The sequence below is a fragment of the Amborella trichopoda genome, chromosome 10, assembly GCF_054954075.1.
Source record: "Amborella trichopoda isolate Santa Cruz 75 chromosome 10, AtrichopodaSantaCruz75HAP2 v2.0, whole genome shotgun sequence".
Lineage (NCBI taxonomy): Eukaryota > Viridiplantae > Streptophyta > Magnoliopsida > Amborellales > Amborellaceae > Amborella > Amborella trichopoda.
In genome coordinates this window covers 942364-956680 of record NC_142345.1, presented here as the reverse complement: position 1 = coordinate 956680, position 14317 = coordinate 942364, and the positions used below count along the sequence as shown (strand labels likewise).

The following is a 14317-nucleotide window of genomic DNA, read 5'->3' as shown; positions in this document are numbered from 1 at the left end:
TATGGCCTTTCCAAAAATTGTAGAATTGGAATTTTATTTCTATTAGGCACCAGAGGTGGTAATCAAATTAAATACGTCGATCCACACCAGTGGCAAGCTAAGCAAGTGGAAAACCTACCCATACCAATATAGTTGCTTGGGCTTCTATCTCGAGATTGATTTGTTCACCTACCAACAAGACCAGCTGAGTTCATATTCCTGTCAAGATCTGGATTTCTAGTTTTCCTAGGCCTACATCCCTTGGTCCACAGATTAGTAAAATAGTTCTATTAGGTCCCTTCTGTCCCCTGACCACCAGTAATATATAGTAACCACGCCCTCATTAATTAGCAATTGAGTGTTCCCCAGCATTAGAGGAAGAGGACGCCAACTTCGAGCGGTCCAAAACCTCGTGGATAAGGGACTGGTTCCAGCAAGCCGAAACATCCCATAAGAAGGAGAAGGAACCCTCGGCCCGCAACAGATAGAGGAGGATTTATTCAATCACGTAGTTTGGGCTCCTAGAATATGGCGCCCTTGTGGCAATCTATTTGATTGTATCGAAAGGTCTAGGTTATTTCGGGGCAAGCAGATCATTTTTCATAAAGAGGATGAGCTTCAAGTGAATGAATTGGAGTTCTTGTACAGGGAACTGTTATAGTGGTTGGCCCTCTCCTATTTTGGAAACCAAGGCATATGTTTTGCCTTAAACTTGGTATACAACCAAGTGAAGAAACCCCCTGAATGCCTCATCTACCATTTTTTTTTCTTCTTAAAATGAATATACTTATATTTATTGAATTTTTTTTTCTAAAATTCATTAATTTAATTATGTTTTAGTTAATTTTTATGATTTATTTGCTAGGACCAAAATAATATGTGTGGGAAATTTTTGGTGTGGTAAAATAAAAAGAGGGAGATACAATTGAGATCCGGCTTTTAGAAAATGGTTTGTATAGAGCCGAGACTCTAAACAATCAGTAAAGCACACCTTCAAATAGTATCAAGAAATGTGGTTTCAATACTATAAATTTCTGTGATATCATTAAAATATATTTTCATATTTAATTATAATATTTAAAGCTTAAAAAATACTATATATCTAGCAGATCTATGAAAACTTGATAATCTTGAAAATTGACAGTCCAAAAATGCGCTACAAGATACACTATTTCTAAAACTTGAAATTCATTTTTTTCTTATGTTCATGAATTTTGATATCAAGATGATCAAATTGAGGATATTTGGCCATCAAAATAACCTCTTCTAGTGAAATTTTTGAGGTGGGCTCTAATTTGATTGTTTAGAGCCTTTGCTCTATATAAACTTTTCCTTTAGAAAAAAAAACTAAACATTTTTATTTTTAAGTACAATGACCATATGCTTGGATTTTTCCTTGGTGAATATATATGATAATAACATCCCTAGTCTTTTTATGAAAGATCCATGCACTTTTATGTACACCTCGGCCCCTGACACACATCCTCTGCCGCCACCAAGGGTGGCAATGGACCCGGGATCCGACATCCTGACCCGTCCCAGGTCGGGGTATGAGTTCAAAAATTGGTCACAGGTCCAAATATTGGACCCAAAAACATTCACATGGACCCGGATCCAACCTGAATAGTGTTTTTTATTTAAATAATATTTAAATAAATATGACTATATATTTTTAGGATAACATTTAAATAATATATATATATATATATATTATGGGAAAATATATAATGAGACCATTTACTTTTGATACAAGGTGGTCACAATTAATCTTGACCATTGAATATGAAATTAGGTAGTTGTATTTATTATTTATTGACCAAGCTCAAAGTTCAAAATAAAATTTCTCGAACTTTGTGACACACTCAAGCTATCAGATTTCACATTAGATGGTTGTAAGTAATCGTGACCTCCGTATACGAAATGTAAATGGTCTCATTGAATACAATCCCATTTTTTATACAAATTTGGAATTTACTATGGAAAAGTGCTACCTCCGAGGAATCTTACATCCATCTTCAAGATTGATGCAGAGTGATGGTCTCTCCAAAAAAGATAAAAACTCGAAAATCTATTTTTTTTCAAAAAATAATATTCTTAATTTTATAAATTTAGTTTTTTTCCTATGTTTATGATCTCCATGTTAAAGACTACATACACCTAAAAAATAAGTCCTCAGTCCATCTCAAAAATAGATCATAAAGAGGGGATGCATATCAACATATTGTTGGGATATAGAAATCTTGGGTTCATATTGATATACATCACTATGGATGTATATGTATATATCTCTTGATAAGGTTAAGTATTTCGAAGATAAAGACTAAGTTACTTGGTCATCAAGTTATCATACTATAATTATCTCCTCTAATCGTGTGATCCTCCTCTATATAACGAGGAACTTATTGATGTAAATATTCATCCAATATAATGAAGATATAGCCGGTTGGGGCTTTGGATCTGTGGACGTAAGGGTTCGGCCTAAACCACGTAAATATTCTCTCTCCCTTCTATGTTTCTACAAATTCTAACATGGTATCAGAGCTCAATGCATCGATTGTGCAGCTCCTTTGTAAAAGTCTTGCTTCTTGATATGTCATACAGGCTTAAAGGAGAGAGTAATAAGCTTTTCCGCTCGCTGAAACATAGTGGAAAGCATATCTTTTATCACATACCTTACACTTCAACCTCCATCCAGTTGATAAAAGATGATTCACAGCTTTTTGCTTCATATGTTTGATGAGGCCCCTCCCTCTCCTACTCCCATTGTTGCTCCTGACTTCAATGTAATCAGTTATTGAGTCGGGGTAATGGTGTGATTGCTTAGCTGTTGATAACCTCCCAAGTTGATTCTCTTCTATCTAAGGAACCCCTCTCCCTCTTTGTGACTTTACCACACCCTTTTTGCTCCTCTCTCTCACTGTAATCATTGTGTATACTTTGAGAGGAAAATTGGTAAGTAGATTCCTGTTATTGGGCTCAATTTATCCAATGGTGCTCTAAATCATATTCAGAAAACAATTCATCGGTCGAATAAGATGGAAACTGGAAAGGGTTCCTCTACTTGGCCTGCATCAATCGAATGGTGCTCTGAATGATATTCCAAAGGCAACCCATTAGCTAAATAAGATGAATGTCCATTAGTTTGAGAGCCATGGCTGCTTACATTTAAAGCTCTGCAACACTCCATGGCCACCATTCCTTCTTCATCATCCACCAAGACTCGCATCTACTTCTCAGTCCTTTCTCTCCCAGCATCTCCAATTACTTAATCTATAATGATCTGTTTGTTCCAGATGCCTATGTTTCAATGATTGAATTTTTCATTACTCAATTCTATTTGATGATGGAGTTTTTCGTTGCTCCATCCTGTATGATGATAATTTTTTTTACAGATTTAGAGAGAGAAAACCTCTAGAAATGATAGAGTTTTCCGTTGCTCTATCATGTGTGATTATCTTTTTTTTTAGAGAGAGAAAGCCTCTATAAAGAAGAGAAGCCTCTGAAGAGAGTGGGTCTTCAGAGAAGGTCTTCAAAGAAAAAAGTAGAGATCCCAATAAAGGTTGTTTCTTGGAAGACCTTAGACAGAGAAAGTCTCTAGAAAGAAGTAGAGAGCCCAATAAGTTATTTTTTGGAAGACTACGGTAACATATAATTTTTTTTTGGTTACTTAGTATTATTCAAACTCGATGGGGTCTTCAGAGAAGGTCTTTAAAGAAGAAAGTAGAGATCCCAAGAAAAGTTGTTTCTTGGAAGACCTTAGAGAGAGAAAGTCTCTAGAAGGAAGTAGAGAGCCCAAGAAATGTTATTTCTTGGAAGACCGTGGTAACATGTAATTTTTTTTTGGTTACTTAGTATTATTCAAACTCAAGTTGCTTTATGTCAAAGCATCTTGAGTTTGAGGGGGAGTATTGGGATATAGAAATTTTAGATTCATATTGATATACATCACTATGGATGTATATGTATATATCTCTTGATAAAGTTAAGTATGTAGAAGATAGGGACTAAGTTACTTGATCATCAAGTTATCATACTATAATTGTCTCTTCTAATCATGTGAACCTCCTCTATATAAAGATGAACTTACTGATGTAAACATTCATCCAATATAATAAAGATATAGCCGGATGGGGCTTTGGATCCGTGGATATAAGGGTTCGGCCTGAACCATGTAAATATTCTCTCTCCCTTCTGTGTTCCCACAAATTCTAACTCATATTAATCGCAAGACTCCTAAAATGATCTCATCTGGTTTTTATCTTCACAACCCCACCTTTTTTAGAGAATGCAAGATCCACACCCTTTTCTATATGCTTCTTTTTCTGTCTCTTTAGTGTATAAAACAATTTTAATCGTAACTATTTTTCATTGAGGCAGTTTTGAAAACACTAGTTTTTGGTGTTGGAAAAAAAGTATGATGGCCTGAAAATCTATTGAATTTGGAGTTCTTTTGATAGTTGGAAAAATGCTTTGATAATGATGATGATGAAATCTAATAAATTTTTGAAGACTTAGAATTCAAAAAAAATAACTTTTAGGGTTTTAAGACTTATGTTTTTTGCATCCATATTGTTGAGGTAGTGATGCAAAATTTTACTTTTTGGGCTCCGAAACTGGTTTTTCATATGAGATTAAAATTGCGGATTATGACATGCTTTACTCTTTCAGTGAGATTGGATGCATCGGAATACGAGCACCAGCACTATAAAGGACAAATGGTGAGAGGGAGCACTCGATACATATTAGTTTCCACTATTTTTCTTTTGATGAGTTCATCTCCACGGTCCAATTCATGGCGATGCACTGCCATAATTGTTTGCTTTCAAGGAAAAAGACTCGGTATCCACAAATGTTTCATGCTTTTATGTTTGGATGAGGTTTATATAAGGTGCCACCTTACACTCTAGAAGTAAGGCAAACCTCTAAATTTTATTTGGAGATGTAGCTCTTATGCTGGAAATCTTATGATTGCTTGATATTTATTTTCATCTTTAATTACAAAATTTAAAATTCTAAAAATGCTACAAATTGAGCATATGCATAAACACTCGAAAATCTTGAAAATAGACAATCCAAATACTCGAAAATCTTGAAAATAGACGATCAAAATATTACAAGATGTACTATTTTTAAGACTTGAAATGTCATTTTTCTCTTCATAAATCATATATCTCGGGATCAAGATAATCAATTGGAGAGTTTTCCAATGTTGGACCCCCTTATAGAGGATTTTTGAGGTGCACCTTACTTGAACAGTATATGTTTGATACCTTATATAAACCTTTTCCATTTTTATTCTCACCAAACGAAAGTGGAGCAAGGCTGATAATGCCACCCTAGGTTTTGGTTGGGAGTTGCAAAAGGGCGAGTTATTGTAGGACCCCGCTTTATGTGCAAAAGAGTGATGGCTGCATGGAAATGTTAGCACACATCATAGAGTTGGGACATGTTTGAATGGGAACTAATTTTATTTAGAATAAAATATTTATATAAATTAATCTAACCTAGATAATAATTTTTTTGTCAATTATTTGGTACATATCTTGTATTATGTGCAATCTATATAATTATACAGTTATTTATTTGTTTAGTAATTTTCAGCTATTTTTAGTTAAAACTATATAATTTTCAAGATATTACTTTGAATAAATTAAAAACATTCTTTTTATAAAATAAACTTGTGTGTAGAACTGCGTATGAATTTATCTCATACAACTTTTTAATGGACACTGCCAAACACCACACAGTTCAGTATTTGCTTAATTTTATTGAAATAGTTAGTGAGAATGAGTACATCCAATTAGGCCGTCAAGCTTCTTAACATAATATGTTGTCCTTAAAATCAAAACCAAACCCTAAATCCTCAATTTTTGTCTATAGGCTTAATAATCCTACGCTTTGAAATTAATACCATAGTTATCGATGCCGAATTGTCTTGCTTATCCAATCGGTCGGACTATTAATCGGTGCGTTGGTTGGTCTTGACCAAAGTAAGAACAAGATTTGATAGAAAACCGTCTATACTCAATATTTGATCGTTTTGACATATTAGATTGTCTAATTCGATAAGCTAAACAAAATTGAGTAGCTTTTTTTTCAATATATTACATAATTTTAAACTTTTTTTCTTTTAATTCCAATCTCACAGGTTCGGCTATTGTCAAACTGATTTTGACTTGACCAAACCCCCTCATCCAATCAATGTACGGCTCATCCAGTCTAAGACCAAGTCAGCTAAAAACAATATCTTTAAAGGGAAAAGTTTTAATGAGGTTGCAACCTTAAGATGTAGAATCACAGATGTACCTCAAAAATCTATCGGAAATGTTGTTTTAATGTTGAACAAACCCGAATCGATCATCTCGACATCGAGATATATGAATATAAAAAGAAAAAGTTTTTGAGTCCCATAAATAGTGCATCTTGAAACACATTATCTAGACCGTTCATTTTCAAGATTTTCATATATTTATAGATCTACTTGATTTTAACCATTTTTGGATTTTAAAATTTTCTAAGTAAAATAATACTAAGAATTTTTTGCAACAAAATTATATGTTATGATAAAATTTTAAGGTGCGCCTTAATTGGATTATTTAAGGTTGCAACCTTGTAGAAACCGCACCCATCTTTAAAATAAACTTATATAATATCAAATAGAATACGATTCATATTGATTAATCTCAATAGTTTAGGAAAAGACAGTGGGTGTCCCCATTAGAGTGTTTTATTTTTTATGCAATGCTTCATCAAATTAAAATATGTAATCTTCATAATGAAATAGATGGACGGCTATTATTCAAGGATCTTTTTTAAAGTAAGGTCCAACCCAATCCAAGGGCACAGGGCTATGGATGAGTAGCATCGACATTATTTTATTTGCATTAGGACTCAACGCCCTTACGTGTGCAATGCATGCCGTCCTCCTTGTTTAATCCTCAATTCAAAAGGCAAGGTCATTGAATACTTCATCTTTCCAAATTAAGAAGGAGCTAAAACTCAAAAGTCCAAAACAAACATTAGTACTTTTCTTCTTTTTTTTTTCTTTTCTTTTTTTTTTTTTTTTTCTTTTTTTTCTTTGATATGTTAATTGTGGGAATCGAAATGCCCCAACCCTATTACCAGATGCCTTCTCTCTCTCTCTCATGCATGGAGTTGTGCAATTATTGTTTTTTTTAATGTTTAACTCAAAGTTCCCATAGTTTGTATAAGGCCGAGGCTCTAAACAATCAAGGTAAGCCTTCACATAGTGTCGAAAGATAATGTTTCCATATTGAAAATCTTTGTGATGGCTTGAAAATTTATTTTCATATCTAATTATAAAATTTAAAACTTCAAAAGTAGTGTGGATTGAGTAGATTTATAAATACTTGAAAATCTTGAAAATTGAAGGTTCAAAAATTGAGACTTGAAATCCATTTTTTCTCATGTCTAAACATCTTGAGCTCTAGATGATCAATTTTAGCGTATTTGGGCTTCAAAACAACCTCTTTTAGCGAATTTTTGAGGTGCCCCCTTGTTTAGAGCCTCGCTCTTATATAAACTTTTTTCAAAGTTCAGAACATACTATACATTTATTTTATTGGGTAAGATTTGCCTATAAATATCTCCCTGATTTCATAGATTGGGATCGATTTTCAATTTAGGAGATTCGTATTTCCAAAAAATAAATTTTGAATTTTGAGTTTGTGGACTCTTATAATATATGACCATCCAAATCGAACGATCTCCATTTTGTCTTAAGAACTAACTTCTTTTGGAGTATACAAAACCTAGTTTCTTTTCTTTCCTTTTCTTTTCTTTTTTTCTTTTTTATATTTCTAAAAAATGTAGTTTGCATGCTAGAAACACTAATGATCATTTTAAAAAATCTATCATCACACTTAATTATGAAATTTAAAGCTATTATAAACAACAAAATGTGTTACAATATGCACTATTTTTACGACTTTATATCTTTTTTTTCATATATATACATCTCGAGGTTCAAATGATCAATCGACGAGTTTTTCAATGTTGGAACAACAGTTTCAGATAGATTTTTGAGGTGCACCTTATTTCAATAGTATAACACTTTATAGAGACTTGTTTCATATTTAAATGAAAGATTTTGTTTTTGGCAACTTGTCTCTCTTAATATCATTAAGAAAGCAAAAGTATATACTATGACAATTTGCCTAAAGTGACAATCACATTTAGTTTTATGCTATGAAGTCTGGCAGCTAATGGTGTAGACTTGACTTTGCTAGAAGTCCAATAATTCCCTTTGTGCAGAAAAATGGCAACATCTCAACTGTTCAATTTCACATCTGGGAGCTTGAGGTGTTTGTGACATTTAACAGTAACGATCATGTTCTACAATCCCTTTAAAAAGTACTTCTTGGCCTATATGAAGTCCTCAATGTCAAAAACTCTTCCATATTTCCATGATTGTGGGGCAATCTGAATATGATTATCGCGGATATTGCCTCTTGCACCGGCCAGAATGTAGTCTGGAACATTGAACTATATTGTCAGTGATTTATGCTACACAAAAGCTATCACAGCGAGATGACTCGACGAGATCGGAGCCCAATACAAGGTGATTTTTATGAAAATCCCAGTGCCAAGTGATTGTATGTGGTAGTGTCCCAGACATCCAATGTTCAGAGTCTCCACCCCCATAAGACTTGAACTTAGTAATAGGTGAGATCTTGATCCTAAACCTTAACCATTACTGATGTTTGCATACTGCAAACAAGGGAATGAACCACCTAGTCATCTACACTGTCCACTTGCTTATACTATTTGGTCCTTTCACACTCATTATAGAAATGGTGCCCCTCCATCCCTCCCACCCCGGTCACACTCTGAGGAAAGTATCAATCTTTATGGTCCTATGGCTAATTTGGCTCAAACATAATAGTAGGACCTTTCGGTGCTTCGAGACTGAGCTACTTGTTTCATGATCAAGTTTAACTCCATAATCATCTTATGGGCGGAGCCTGGAAGGAATTCTCAACGTTCTCTGTGGCGAACTGCAAGGAAATCGCCATCTTGCACACATCTAAACGAAAGGCCCAATAGATGTCTTCCACTCTCTCTTTTCTTTTCTTTTTAATATATTTTAAATGTTAACTGTAAGTTTTCATCAATAAAGGAAAAATGGGAGAGAAATAAGCATTTAGATGGGTTTCACTGTTGCACATTGAACTCGAACTTAACTTTGATGGTAGCTCAATGAATAATCGTGGCCACGTGGGTCTAAGAACCCACTTAGGAGACCATCTTGGTCATGTCATTACAACCTATTCAAGCACCCTCAAGAGGAATGTGATTCAAACAAAGCTGGGGTGCATTTGTTGCTTCTGCATAATTTAATAAAAAAGGAAGTTTTCATCAATGAAGGTGATTCTAAAAAAGCTTATAATGGAGCATGATGGTAACTCTTGTTCATAGGAGCAGTAGAAACTGTTCGAAAATACATATAGGTGATATTGACCGGCCCCAACATGCCCAATAAGCCTCTCTATTAGGAATCTAATCTTGAGGCAGACTCAGTTGCAGATAAAAGAGTATAGAAATCAACACTATGCATCACTTTTTTCTTCGCTTTATAAACTTGGATGGAGAGAAGTCAGGGTAGGTGGAGTTGCATAGGGTCGAGAAGGGCGTTATTGGGAATGACCTGGGTCGCCGGCGTGGTGACATGCGAAAGCATATTACTGACCTTTCATTAAAGTCGGTAATCAGGCTACACAATCATAACCTAGAAGAGGGTTATGAACAACAATATAATTATTTTGGTTTTGGCCATGATTCGAGAAAGAGACATATTACATAGGGTTGTTAACATGTGTATCCAGCACTGGCCTGAGTCTAGCTCGAAACAATGTATCTTGCAAAGCTTGGTCTGGGCCAGCTTTTTTACCCTAACATGTGACTCGAAGCCTCCCGCCTAAAAACCAACATATAGGTTCGGTCCCAACCCTAATATTATATATCTAAAGAGAGAACAATTTACCAATAGATTTAAAGTCATCTCGTTGGGTACCACAACATGACGTCTAAAATTTTTTATATATCTCGATAAAAATCCCGATTAATAATAATAAATAAATAATAACTTACCAACTTCAAAAGCTTGAGTGGAATCATTTTCAAAATGGCATATTTTTTGGGCATGCACAACCCAAGTTTTATTAGCAAGGAGATACCACCCAAATTGTACATGCTTTATCAATCGATAGAAATGAGTCGATCCTCGAGATTGACGGTAGGGATTTTTACTTGTTCTATATGGTCGGGAGTCCAGGTGATGCATGCATTTGTATCAAGGAATCGTGACCGTTCATTCAGCAATCAAAGCGAACGGTAGGATGAAACGGCCTCAGGCGAGACATCTTAATGAAAGTGAAGGATCATTTTGTAATTTCATGTTCACGGAATGGTGTTTTCGTAGCGTTAAGATCAATAGGCACCTGCTCTCCTTTTGGGCGGGAGCACATATGATTAGACAACAATATTACAGGCACCCTTATAAACATTACAAATGCCCAGTCAGTCCCATGGTCAAATTAAATAAATGGTCACATAAATGACCAAAGTACCCCTATTTGGGTCTCATTATTACATCCTCAATATTTATGCGTGTCACTAGATAATGATAGTGAAGGCTTAAAAATTTATTTTTATTTCTAACTATGAAATTTGAAGCTCTAATAATACAACAAATTATTATTGAGCAAAACTCTAGTGAAAATTTATTATACTTGATTATAAAATTTGAAGTTCTAATAATAATGTTAAGGCTAATAATTTGTGAACACTTAGACAATATATTGTTCAAGTAATATATTCCAAAAAGGTGCGGTTAAGTTTAAGCTCTAATAATAATGTATGGCCAACAATTTGTGAACGCTTGGCGTGGTTTCTATAAGATTGCAATCTAAAACAATCCAATTAAGGTGCACCTTCAATTTTTATCATAATATGTAATTTTGATATAAAAAATTATTAGAATTATCTAAAAATCTATTTTTCACATCTAATTATAAAATTTTAAACTCTAAAAATAATTAAAATCAAGTAAATTTATGTACATATAAAAATCTTGAAAATAGAAGGTTTAGATAATATGTTGCAAGATGCACTATATATGAGACTCAAAACTTTTTTTTGTTTATTATATTCATACATTTTGATGTCGAGATGACCAATTAGAGAGGTTTTCAACATTAAAACAACCTTTATAGATAGATTTTTTAGGTGCATATTTAATTCTACATTTTAGGGGTTGCAACCTTATATAAAAATTTTCCTTCCAAAAAATGAATTTTTTTGGTATTTCTGATTCTTATCTTAAATGTGCCTCAGTCAATCTCTTATCAAAACACCTTTTAGTCCACCAAAACATGAGCTCCTTTCAACTTGTTGGAAGGAAATTGAAAGGGATCCTAAATGCAATGGACAGGCAAAAAGATATTGTAAAAATAACATGTCAATAATATGCGAGGAAATTAAAGAAAATATAATTATAATGGTAAAAAGCACACAAAAAAAAATTTGATCAATCAATTATGAACAAAGATGCTATTTTAGACGATCATTCCACCCAAGTGGGTGTTTTACACCTTCTGGACCAGCTCCCATGAAACAATTTTCCATCTAAGGAAAGTACTTCAGTGAAATAGTCATATCAAAACCAACCACTTTACTGAAATTGGTGTATAGGTGTATAGCATGCTCCCGCAGGAGCGATATTGAATACTGTACAACAACTTCCTCCGGCAAAACAACTAATTGGGAGATTTTTCTATTCCAAAAATTTTGGGATCCATCTGAGTATAATTATTATTTCTAATTTATTTATTTATTTTCTGATTTTGAGTTTTTGAATGTCTAAATCTTCCTTTAAAAAAATTAGACGGCTCTTGTACAATCTTAAGATGTCATTTCATTTGAGCGTGTAGAGAGTGCGAGTGATTATTATTATTATTTATTATTTATTATTATTATTATTATTATTAAATTTTTTTTTTTTTCTTTAAGGTTGGTCGTTGGGTTTTAAAAATTATGTCCCTAAATTTTGAGATCTAAAAACTATACCTAACATGATTTTCATCTAAGGTAGTAGATGCACAATATACTCCTGTAGGAGTAGGCTTGGTTTATTTGACCGTGTGTAATTTGATAATCTCAATTATATCTTGTGTTTGGAAAATAATTTGATAGGCTGTAACCCTATTAAACTAGTAAAGCCTCACCTTAAAACCTACCAAAAATTGTGGTTATGGTGTTAGAAAACCTTCAAATTGATCATCTCAACCTTTACAATTATAGTTAAAAAAATAAGAATTCAAAACCCTAAAAATAGTGTATATTATAACACATTATCTAGATCGTCTATTTCGCTGTAAAAATAAATATTTACATGTCCGTAATATTTATACCATTTTGAGCTTCAAATTTTATAGTAGATTTTAAAAATCAATTTTATGGCATTACGGAAAGGGAAAAGTTTCTATAAGGATGCAACTTTAAAATGTAGAATTACAGATGCACCTCAAAAATCTATTGCAAAAGTTGTTTTAATGTTGAAAAGCCCTCTAGTTGATCATCTCGGCATCGAGATGTATGAATATAAAAATAATAATAATTTAAATCTCAGAAATAGTGCATCTTCCAACACATTATCTAGGGCGTCCATTTTCAAGATTTTCATATGTTTATAGATCTCCTTGATTTTAACTATTTTTGGAGTTTAAAAGATTCTAATTAGATATGAAAATAGATTTTAAGATAATCCTAATAATTTTTTACAACAAAATTACATGTATGATAAATTTTGGAGGTGCGTCTTAATTGGATTGTTTAAGGTTGCAACCTTATAGAAACTGCACCGTTACAGAAATTCTCGATACTCAAAGTACTTTCTGGATATGGATTCAAGGTCAAGATTTACTTTGTTTTCCTAAAACTTAAGACTTATAGAAACTACACTTTTTTTCTAAAAAAAAGGAAGAAAAAAGAAGCATGTTTGGGTACTCACACATATGAGTATTCTATTGATGTATTTATCTTTTTTTAGACACTTATATACTTGTTTTATAATATAAATATATTTAATAGAGAAAAATTTTATAATTAAGAAAGGTAAGATAGATATTTCTATAGAAATATAGTTATAGCTATTAGTGGTTAAGAAGTTATTATTGCTCTATGTGGATGATGTCATGATACTATTATTCTTTATAAATAATAAAAATAATGTCATTCTCTACTATAGATAACAAATTTTGTTTGTTTGTTTGTTTTATAAGAATTTCAAATTTATCTCTGTTTAATTACCTAAAAATACCTCTAAGCAAAAAGTTACTACACGGTGGAGTACAAATATTGAAAGTAAAAAATGTTAAGTACATTATATAAAGAAAAAGTTTATACAAGGTTGCAACCTTAAAATGTAGAATTCCAGATGCACCTCAAAAATCTATCGAAAATGTTGTTTTAATGTTGAAAGCCCTCTAATTGATCATTTCGACTTCGAGATGTATGAATATGAAAAAAAAATGTATCTTGCTACACATTATCCATACCATCCATTGTTTATAGATCTACTTGATTTTAACTATTTTTGGAGTTTAATTTTTTTTAATTATATATAAAAATATATTTTAAGATAATCCTAATATTTTTTTACAACAAAATTACATGTTATGATAAATTTTGGAGGTGCATCTTAATTAAATTGTTTAAGGTTGCAACCTTATAAAAACCACACCCTTAAATAGGTACTCATATTTAATCAAGGAAAATTGTTTCATGCGGCCTAGATCGCATTTCTACACATGCGGTCCAGAAAGTGTAAAGCATTCATTTTAGAGATGGATGCAAGTAGGTATTTCATCTAAAAACAATAGAAACTAACAGTCCAAATGTTTTTTTATTAGAATTATTATTTTTAATTTTTAAATATTATTTTATTTTCATGATCTCCATGTTAGAGATTATATGTCTTTAAAAAGTAAGTCTTAAAATCCATTTAAAAAATAGATTTACTCAATATTTTTTATTAGAATTATTATTTTTAAAATTTAAAATTTATTTTATTTTTATGATATCCATGTTAGAGATTACATGTCTTTAAAAAGTAAAGCTTAAAATCCATTTCAAAAATGGATTTACTAAAAGGCCCGTATTTCTATGTGGGCTTGGCGGTCCTATAATCTATTCTAACATAATCCAAAAAAGGAAAAGATAAATCCTTGATGGGATATATACGTCTTTGATAGGGTTGTCCTGCCCTTTTTGGCTCTATATAAAATGCTTAAAAAAGATGGAATTTAGACATTAGAAA

The 14317-nt window shown here is 32.5% G+C and overlaps 1 long non-coding RNA gene across 1 annotated transcript; it reads left to right on the top strand.

Moving 5' to 3' along the window:
- Positions 1-4087: 4087 nt before the first annotated feature.
- Positions 4088-4961, top strand: LOC148779984 (uncharacterized). Its single transcript, XR_016043242.1, has 2 exons — positions 4088-4150; positions 4648-4961. It is a non-coding gene; the product is annotated as an uncharacterized LOC148779984 (long non-coding RNA).
- The last annotated feature ends 9356 nt before the right edge of the window (positions 4962-14317 follow it).